This window comes from Hyperoodon ampullatus, assembly GCF_949752795.1.
Source record: "Hyperoodon ampullatus genome assembly, chromosome: 4".
Lineage (NCBI taxonomy): Eukaryota > Metazoa > Chordata > Mammalia > Artiodactyla > Ziphiidae > Hyperoodon > Hyperoodon ampullatus.
Window position 1 is genome coordinate 98,713,617 of NC_136917.1, and position 10,904 is coordinate 98,724,520.

Consider the following 10,904-nt stretch of genomic DNA (forward strand, 5'->3'; position numbering starts at 1 on the left):
TTCATAATTGATCTAACAGATAACAGTTTGTTCAAAATAATAATAACAACAATGTATTTGATTATGGATGCTTATGCATATATATGAGTTTATGTATGCTTATGTATGCATGAAATGAGTGACAGAAATGATACAAGGGACAGGAGGGAGGAATTACGATTATTTTGTTATTATAAGGTACTTGCACTACCTGTGAAGCAGTATATTGCTGTTTGAAAGTGGACTTGAATTAGTTGTAAATGTATATTGCAAACACTTGGGCAACCGCTAAAATAGAGAAGAAAAAGAAAAGTATAACTAATACACTATGAAAGAGAAAAAACACAATCTATAAAATGCTAAATTAAAGCCACAAATGGCAGGAAAAAAAATGGAAGACAAAAATTGGAACAAAGAACACGGGCAACAAATAGAAGGCTTTAACAAATATGATAGATAATCCAAGTATACCAGTTATCACTTTGAATGTCAATGGTTTAAAAGCACCAATTAAAAGACAGAGGTTGTCAAAGTGGATCAAAAAACAAGACCCAATAAGATGTTGTCTACAAGAGCCCCACTTTAAATATAAAGACACATAGAGGTTAAAAGTAAATGAATGGAGAAAGACATACCATATTAACACTAATCAAAAGAAAGCAAGGAAAGTTACCAAGGATAAAGAAAGGCATTACAGGGTTTCCCTGGTAGCTCAGTGGTTGAGAGTCCACCTGCCAATGCAGGGGACATGGGTTCGTGCCCCGGTCCAGGAAGATCCCACGTGCCGTGGAGCGGCTGGGCCTGTGAGCCATGGCCGCTGAGCCTGCGTGTCTGGAGCCTGGGCTCCGCAACGGGAGAGGCCACAACGGTGAGAGGCCTGCATACCACAAAAAAAAAAAAAAAAAAAAAAAAAGAAGGGCATTACATAAAGATAAAGGGATAAACTCTCCAGAAGACATAACAATGCTTAACATGTATGTGCTTAACAAAAGAGCATCACAATACATGGGGCAAAAATTGACAGAACTGCAACGAACAACAGATGAATCCACCATTAAAGTTGAAGACTTCAACACTTCTCTGTCACAAATGGACAGATCCAGCTGGCAGAAAATTAGTAAGGACACAGTCAAACTCAACAACATGATCAATCAACTGGATATAATCAACATCTGTAGACTACATCCAACAACAGCAGAATACACATTCTTCTCAAGCTCACATGGAACATTCACTAAGATAGACTACATTCTGGGCCATAAAACACACCTAACAAATTTAAAAGAACAGAAATCATACAATGTGTGCTCTTGACCACAATGGAATTAAACTAGAAATCAACACAGAAAGATACCTGGAAACTCCTAAAATACACGGGGGTTAAGGAACACACTTCTAAATAATACATGGGTCCAAGAGTAAATCTCAAGAGAATTTTAAAATATTTTTGACCTCAATGAAAATGAAAACACAACTTATCAAAATCTGTGGGGTGCAGCAAAAGCAGTCCTTAGAGGGAAAGTTACAGCATTAAATTCATATATTAAAAGAAAAGAAAGATCTAAAATCAGTTATCTAAGCTTCTACCTTAGGAAACTAAAACACAAAAGCAAATCAAACCCCAACTAAGAAGGAGAAAAAAATAATGAGAATGAGAACAAACATCAACAAAATTTTTGAAAACAGGAAATCAATAGAGAAAATCAACAAAACCAAAAAATGATTCTTTGAAAAGATCAGTAAAATCAATAAGCTTTAGTTAGGTTACTTAAAAAAGAGAGGGAGAGAGGAAAAAAGGAAGGGAGAAAGGGAGAGAGGGAGAGAGGGAAAGAGAGAGAGAAGAGACAAATTACAAGTATCAGAAATGAAAGAAGGTACATCACTAAAGATCCTATAGACATTAAAAGGATAATAGGGACTTCCCTGGTGGCAGAGTGGAAAAGACTCCACGCTCCCAATGCAGGGGGCCCAGGTTCTAATCCATGGTCAGGGAACTAGATGCCACATGCATGCCGCAACTAAGAGTTCGCGTGCCACAACTAAGGAGCCCGTGTGACGCAACTAAGACCCAGTGCAACAAAATAAATAAATAAATAAATAAATATATATATATATATATATATATATATATATATTTTAAAGGATACTAAAGGAATACTATAAACAGCTCTATGCCCACAAACCTAGATGAAATAGACCAATTCCTTGAAAGATATAACTTGCCAAAACTCACACAAGAAGAAATAGACAATCTGAATAGGACTCTATCTATTAAAGAAATTGAATCAATAATTAATAATCTTCCAAAACAGAAAGCACCAGGTCCATATGGGTTTGCTGGTGAATTCTAATCAAGCATTTAAGGATGAAATTATACCAATTCTCTACAATATTTTTCAGAGAATAGAAGAAAAGAATTCTTCCTAACTCATTATATGAGGCCAGCATTACCCTAATACCAAAACCAGACAAAAACACTACAAGAAAACTACAGACCTATATGTCTCATGAACATAGATGCAAAATTCTTCAACAAAATATTAGCAAATCAAATCCAACAAAGTATAAAAAAAATTATACACCTCAATCCAGCAGATTTATCCCAGGTATGAAAGACTGGCTCAATGTTTGAAAATCAATTAATGTAACCAATCACATTAACAGGCTAAACAATAGAAATTACATGATCATATCAAAAGATCTAGAAAAAGCATTCGACAAAAATCCAGCACCCATTCATGATAAAGACTCTCAGTAAACTAAGAATGGGGGGAGCATCATCAATCTGATAAAGAAGATCTACAAGAAACCCACAGTTAACATCACATGTAATGGCAAGAAATTTAAAGCTTCCCACTAAGATCAGGTACAAGGCAAGACTTGTCCCCCTCCTTTTCAACATCATACTGGAAGTTCTTGATGATTCAATAAGACAAGGAAAGGAAACAAAAGGTATACAAATTGTGAATAAAGAAATAAACAGTCATTATTCACAGATGACATGATTGTCTATGTAGAAAATCCAAAAGAATCAACAAAAGAACTCCTAGAACTAATAGGCAGTTACAGCAAGGTTTCAGGATACAAGGATAATAATATATGAAAGTCAATCACTTTCCTATTTAACATAAATGAACCTGAGGATTTTAAAAAAACTCAGAGGGAATTCCCTGATTGTCCAGTGGTTAGGACTCAGCGTTTGCACTTCCAGGGCCTGGGTTCAATCCCTGGTTGGGGAACTAAGATCCCACAAGCAGTGCAACATGCGCCCCCCCCCCAAAAAAAAAGTCAAAGAACTAAATAACTGGAGAGATATTTAATGTTCATGGATAGGAAGACTCAATATTATCAAGATGTCAGTTCTTCCCAACCTGATCTATAGATTCAATGCAATCCTAATCAAAATCCCACCAAGTTACTTTTGGATTTTACAAACCGATTCTAAAGTTTACACAGAAAGTCAAAAGACCCAGCATAGTCAACAGCAGAACAAAGTTGGAGGACTGACATTATGAGACTTCAAGACTTACTATAAAGCTACAGTAATTAAGATGATGTGGTATTGGCAAAAGAATAGACAACTAGATCAATGAAACAGAATAGAGAGCCCAGAAATAGACCCACATACATATAGTCAACTGATCTTTGACAAAGAAGCAAATGCCATGCAATGGAGCAAAGAGAATCTTTTCAACATCTGGCACTGGAACAACTGGGCATCCACGTACAAAACAATGAACCTAGACACAGATCTTACATCCCTCACAAAACTTAACTCAAAATGGATCAAAGACATAGATGTAAAATGCAAAACTATAAACTCCTAGAAAATGACATAGTAGAAAATCTAAATGACCTTGGGTATAGTGATGTCTTGAGACATAACACCAAAGGCATGACCCATGAAAGGAAGAACTGATAAGCTAGACTTCACTAAACTTTAAAAAATTCTGCTCTGTGAAAGTGTTGGAAGGTGGAGATATTGAATAATATCCTCCAAACTGAGAAGGAACTTTGAGACCAAAAAACAAAGCAGGCAATTCCTTAAAGTGTAACTATGAAGTTTATTGGGGGTAACTGACACAGACAGGATCGGGTGTTTGATGAACCAGAGGCATTAGCAGCTGTACGCCACACTGCCTAAAGGGGTACAGGGGAATTTAAAGGGGCTGAAGCTAAAAATAGAATCTGACCAATAGGGAAAATCACATCCTCACTGACAGGAACCAGGGGTCTCATTATCATCTGGTTCAGCAAAAGGCATTCTTCCAGTTTTCATATCAGATGAAGGAAAGGGTAAAAGTTGATAGGGAACCTAGCTGGCTTGGGTGCATTCCTTGTGAGTAGACAAAAGCTCAGTCCTGCAGAGAGGACAATACAACTGTGGGCTTAAGGTGGAGCTGACAAAGTGGAGTCAGTGTAGTTCAGCCACACCCAAAACACTGTGAAGGGAATGAAAAAACAAGCCAGAGACTGAGAGAAAATATTTGCAAAAGACATATCTGATAAAAGACTGAAATGCAAATTAAAACAACAGTGAGATATCTCTACACACCTATTAGAATGGCCAAAATCCAGAACACTGACAGCAGCAAATGCTGATGAGGATATGGAACAACGGGAATGCGTTCCTTGCTGGTGGCAATGCAAAATGGCATACCCACTTTGGAAGACAGTTTGGTGGGTTCTTACAAAACTAAACATACTCTTACCATGTGACCCAGCAATGCACACCTGGTAATCACGCAAAGGAGCTGAAAACTGATGTCCACACAAAACCCTGCACATGGATGTTTACTGCAGCTTCATTCATAATTACCAGAACTTAGAAGCAACCAAGATGTCCTTCAGTAGAAGATACTGAAAATAAACTGTGGTACGTCTAGACAATGGAATATTTTTCAGTACTAAGAAGAAATGAGGTATTAAGCTCTGAAAAGACATGGAGGAATCTTCAAAGCATATTACTAAGTGAAAGAAGCCCATCTGAAAAGGCTACATACTGTATGATTCCAACTATATGACATTCCAGAAAAAGCAAAACTATGGAGACGGTAAAGATATCAGTGGTTGCCAGAGGTTGGGGGTAGGAGCGATGAACAGGCAGAGCACAGAGGATTTTTAGGGCAGTGAAACTATTCTGTATGATACATGTTGTTACACCTTTATCCAAACCCACAGAATGTACGACACCAAGAGTGAACCCTAATGTAAACTACTGACTGTGGGTGACTATGATGCATCCATGTAGGTTCATCAGTTGTAACCAATGTATCACTCTGGGGGTGGGTGTTGATAATGGGAGAGGCTATGTACGTGTGGAGGCAGGAGGAATATGGGAAACCTCTGTACCTTCCTCTCAATCTTGCTGTGAAGCTAAAACTGCTCTAAAAAAAAGTCTATTAAGGACTTCCCTGGTGGTGCAGTGGTTAAGAATCCACCTGCCAATGCAGGAGACATGGGTTCGAGCCCTGGTCCGGGAAGATCCCATATGCAGCAGAGCAACTAAGCCCATGTGCCACAACTACTGAGCCTGCGCTCTAGAGCCCACGAACCACAACTATGGAAGCCTGCACGCCTAGAACCCGTGCTTCTCAACAAGAGAAGCCACCACAATGAGAAGCCTGTGCACCGCAGTACAGAGTAGCCCCTGCTCGCTGCAACTAGAGAAAGCCCACATGCAGCAACGAAGACCCAACGCAGCCAAAAATTAATTAATTAATTAATTAATTAATTTTAAAAGGAGTCTATCAGGGATTCCCTGGTGGCGCAGTGGTTAAGAATGTGCCTGCCAGTGCAGAGGACACAGGTTCAAGCCCTGGTCCGGGAAGATCCCGCATGCCGCGGAGCAACTAAGCCTGCGCGCCACAACTACTGAGCCTGCGCTCTAGAGCCCACGAGCCACAACTACTGAGCCCGTGCTCTGCAACAAGAGAAGCCACCACAATGAGAAGCCTGCACCCCACAACGAAGAGTAGCCCCCACTCACCGCAACTAGAGAAAGCCCGAGTGCAGCAATGAAGACCCAACGCAGCCAAAAATAAATAAAATAAATTTATTTTTTTTAAGTCTTTTTTTTTTTTTTTTTAAGAGTTTTTAGAATTTGGCTTTTTTCTTTTTCTTTTAAATTTATTTATTTATTTTTGCTGTGTTGGGTCTTCGTTTCTGTGCGAGGGCTTTCTCTAGTTGTGGCAAGTGGGGGCCACTCTTCATCGCGGTGTGCGGGCCTTTCACTATCGCGGCCTCTCTTGTTGCGGAGCACAGGCTCCAGACGCGCAGGCTCAGTAGCCGTGGCTCACGGGCCCAGCCGCTCCGCGGCACGTGGGACCCTCCCAGACCAGGGCCTGAACCCGTGTCCCCTGCATTAGCAGGCAGATTCCCAACCACTGCGCCACCAGGGAAGCCCTAAAAGTCTATTAAAACAAAAACTATGCTCTTAAACTCACCGAACCCCACACATATACACACTTGCATCTCTCTTCCTTTGCTGAGATATAGGAAGAGGACAACAAAGGATAGATGGCAGGGAAACAGCCTCCCTGAGGGGCACCTCCAACTTGAAGGGATGATGTGGGAATGGGTCACAAAGGGTCATAAGCAGGTGAGCCTAACCAGGCCCTAAATCCAGTCTAACTCTTTAGCCCTTCCAGATGTACTAAATCAGCATCTGGGATGTGTTAGTAAACAACACAGTCCTAAGCATCAGCAACTGTATAAATGGCACCCTTAACACAAAACTCTTTCAGTCAGTCTGAGATCCTAGGGCTCTGTGGATTGCAGCAAGCATGCCTTTACCGAAAGCAAACATACGCACAAAAAGGTGTTTATACTTGCTCTTCATGGAGTGTAGAATTTCCTTGTCCCAAGGCTGTACAGTGGGTGTGATATGCAGTGGGGAAGGGGGAGGGAGGAAGGCGGTGGGGGGGGAGATAAATTCGCAAGAAGTTCACAAGGTCATATGCAAAGCATTTACCCAGAAACAAAGTTTTCCAGTTTTTATCCAGTTCTGTGGGGCTTCACTGAACCCAGGTCACTGGTTTACAGTAGTTATTAAACCAGCAAGAAAACATTTTTCTAGCTACTCATATTTTTCCTTCCTCCTTCCCTCCCTCCCTTCTTTTATTCCTTTTTTCCTTTCTCTTTCCTCCTTTCTTTTTAAAATAATTTTATTCAGGCATATTTTATAGCTTATGTAATTCATCCGTTTCAGTTGTACTATTTAATAAGAGAATGTTCATGTTAAGCTGCACATTTCCTAGAGGAACTGTCCCAAGAACCCAAAATTGCTGCTCCAGGTATAGATTCTCCTGGTGTAGAAGCCACATGGACAGAGTTCAAATCCTGGTTAGGCCATTTCCTAGCTGTGTGCCTGTGGCTAAGCAAATCTCTCCAGCTTGGGTTCTTCCGATGAGAATTAAAAGTAACTAAGTTAACTAATTAAATTAAAATTGATTAAAAGGAAAGAGGACTAACAGAGAAACCTCATTCCCTGGCCGTTCGTGCCCTGAAACCAGCTACCTTCCTCTCTGACACTTCATACCAGGATATGCTGTTTGCTTTCCAGTCATCAGTCTCAGGTTACTTAACTTCAAATATTAACCACAGGGTGGTGCGTTAACCCATCATAACATGTGAAGAATCATGATCAGATTAGACCTTGGAATAGTGTCCTGGGAGGAGGGTGGGGATGCAGGTGGGAGACGAGTGGTGACCTGGATGGCTCCTTGACCTTGGAGCCAGGACATGTCCAGACTCCATTTGTTTTCCCACATTGCACAAAGCCAGCGGTGTTACAACACCTTCAAAGGGAGCGTCAATTCCCGCCTAAGCTGGATGATTTTACATTTTTCTTAGGATGCTTATGGAGGCTGTTTGCTAGTTGGTAGAGCATGTGGGCTTTGCAGTCAGGTATGAGTTCTGCCAGCTCTGCCACTTACTGACTACGTGGCCTCAGACCGTCACTCACTGTGCTCTTGCTAGAATGGAGATACTGAGAGCACCTTGCTCAGCTGATTGCTGGGACAATGTGATCATACGAATCCTTACAGAGCACTAACTCTGCGCGAGACACTGGTTTCAGCCCTTTACCTGTATGACCTCATTTACTCCTCCCAGTGAATCTATGAGTTTGCTACGTCCATTAGCTCCATTTTATAAATGAGCAAAGCCCAGAGAGAGCCTACCTCACCTATCCGAGGTCACACAGTAAGAGGTGGAGCCGGGATCTGAGTCAATCTGGGCAATCTGGCTTCGTCACTGGTGTTTAATCACCTCACCAGACGACTTTTCTGTGCTATATATTATCTTTCTGAAGAGGAAATAACATATGCAAAATGCCTGGCACTTAGTAAAAGGGCAATAAATAGTAATGTTGAAATAATAAATAGTACTTCAATTTCCCCAAGCCTCGCCAGCTTATGCAGTTCCTATAAACAGAAGTAACAGAAATTTCACTCGATTACATCTCTGCCTGCAAGACACGAGCCCCAAAGTCTCCTGAAGTTATCCCTCGGGTGTCTCCTGTCCTTCCACACTCACCCCTCCCTGAAGGCCCTGCCCTTGAAGTCCCTTGAGAGTGGGGCCTCACTCTGCTTCTGTTTTGAGTGACTTCTCTGCCCCTCCCTGGGGCCAAACCTCTGGTCAAGTTCCTTGGTCCCTAAGCAGAAATGGGGCCCCTGGGCCACAGCAGTCAACACTGTCAACTTGGAGGCCAGTAACTCTGCTGGGTTCTCCATCAATTGTGCCCCATTATATTCAACAGACATTTCTGAAGCAACTATTATGTTCTGGAAATGGTGATAAAAGACACATAAAAATGAATTAAAATACAAGCAATCAGATGCCTACTAATACTAAGGTCAAGATCAGCCTTTCTTACCATATCCATGAAAAATAGTGAGGGATATAAAAGAGGAAGTGTTGTTTTTGTTGTTGGTGGTGGTGGTGGGTACCTACTTTAAGTGATCATCTTTACGTTTGAATTCTTGCAAAGGAAATTATCCTAACTTCTTCTTTCTAAGTCAAGGAAAGCATGTGAACCGTACCTGGACATTGCAGCACTGTAATCTGCCTTTCTACCCTATTACCAGGGGTTTTACCCATAGCCTCTCACGGACTTTGGTATGTATTTACTCTAGACCAAAATGTCCTAATTTACTCTGAGGCAATTCATTCCTCAGAGAAAGTCACTATAAATTTACAAAACCCACCCTACTCCTCTTCCAACAAAGGGGCCATAAGACACAAGAACAGTGATGTGTCCAGTTACCCAGGTGACCCTGGGGAGAGAAGTAGAGATTTCTAGGAAAATATAGTCTACATAAATTTTAGGGGCTTCCCTGGTGGCACAGTGGTTGAGAGCCCGCCTGCCGATGCAGGGGACGCGGGTTCGTGCCCCGGTCCGGGAGGATCCCACATGCCGTGGAACGGCTGGGCCCATGGGCCATGGCCGCTGAGCCTGCGCGTCCGGAGCCTGTGCTTCGCAATGGGAGAGGCCACAACAGTGAGAGGCCCGCGTACCACAAAAAAAAAAAATTAATTAATTAATTAATTTTTTGAAAACTGCAACTGAGGAGTTTGTAGTTATTTTTCAATAGCCTTAAACTTACTAAAGAACAGGCAAAAGCAAGATACTTCCATTCAAGAGGAGGAAGAGAAAAGCACTCAGAAGTTGGATGCAAGCCTGTGTGAGGGGACAGTGGTCACCTGCTGCCTATAAAAAGAATCCTCAGGGCTCACAAAACCGGTTTAACCAAACTTTGTCCTATGAGGCCCTCCAGAGTAAAAAACATTATTTATTTATGATTGTGCTCCAATATTGTTTCTAATTCTTACAGGGAAGGTGAATATATATATTTTTAAATTGGAAGATAATAAAAAGGTAGACAATTATCAGGAAAAAATGTAGATTCTGAGATAGTAGTAAAATCTGTCATTATAAACAGAAAAGATTGATGGACTCAGATTTCCTGTTTAAAAGTGCATATAGGGCTGTTTCTAAGTCCTTTCAGAATTTAATTTTACATTAATTCACTGAGAATTCCTAGCCCTGTATCACCTGTTGGACAACAGGGTAAAAGGCCCAGTACTCAACATAAGCCTACAGAAATCCCAAGCTTGACAGAAGATTGGAAGGTCAACAGCAGTGCGAGCTGAGGCCTGCAGGCCTAGTGTGTGATTCTGAGAGTGTCTGAGTCGAGACCCCACCTCCTGAAACCTCCCTCATCGCTTCCCCAACCAGCAGAAATCATCCTGGGAAGCTCTGCTCTGCCTGACTGCTCCACAGGCCCAGGCCTCAGGGGGAAACTCTGGTCTTTTGGTCAAACTCTTATGAAGCAGAATTAGCAAAATGAAGGGAAGGTGAAAGAGCCAGAAGAACTATCAAGAAGACAGGGAGGGACATGGGTCTAGAAGTCAAGTTAAACTGATGGAGGAAGGAGCCCTGGAGTAGTTGGGTGCTTCAGACCCAAGAGACATGGAATTGTTTAGTGGGTTCTCAAGGCCCAACCAAGACTGACAAAATCAGAACTCTGGGGCTGGGGTCCAGGGTTCTGTTTTTATTTTATTTATTTAAACTTTTTAAAAAATGTGGACCGTCTTTATTGAATTTGTTACAATATTGCTTCCGTATATGTCTTGGGTTCTTGGCCATGAGGCATGTGGGATCTTGGCTCCCCGACCAGGGATCACACCCCCTGCACTGGAAGGTGAAATCTTAATCACTGGACCGCCAGGGAAGTCCCGGGTTCTGTTTTTAAAAGCCCTTCAGGTGATCTGATGACAGCTACAGTTTGAGAACAACCGGTTTAATGAATTACTAATGCTCAAGGTATTGGGACCCACCCAATCCTCCTTAAAGAGAACAAAGGCTATAATTCATGTCATCTTTATATAAGAAAAGGGGTATATTTGTTTCCTTTTGCTAC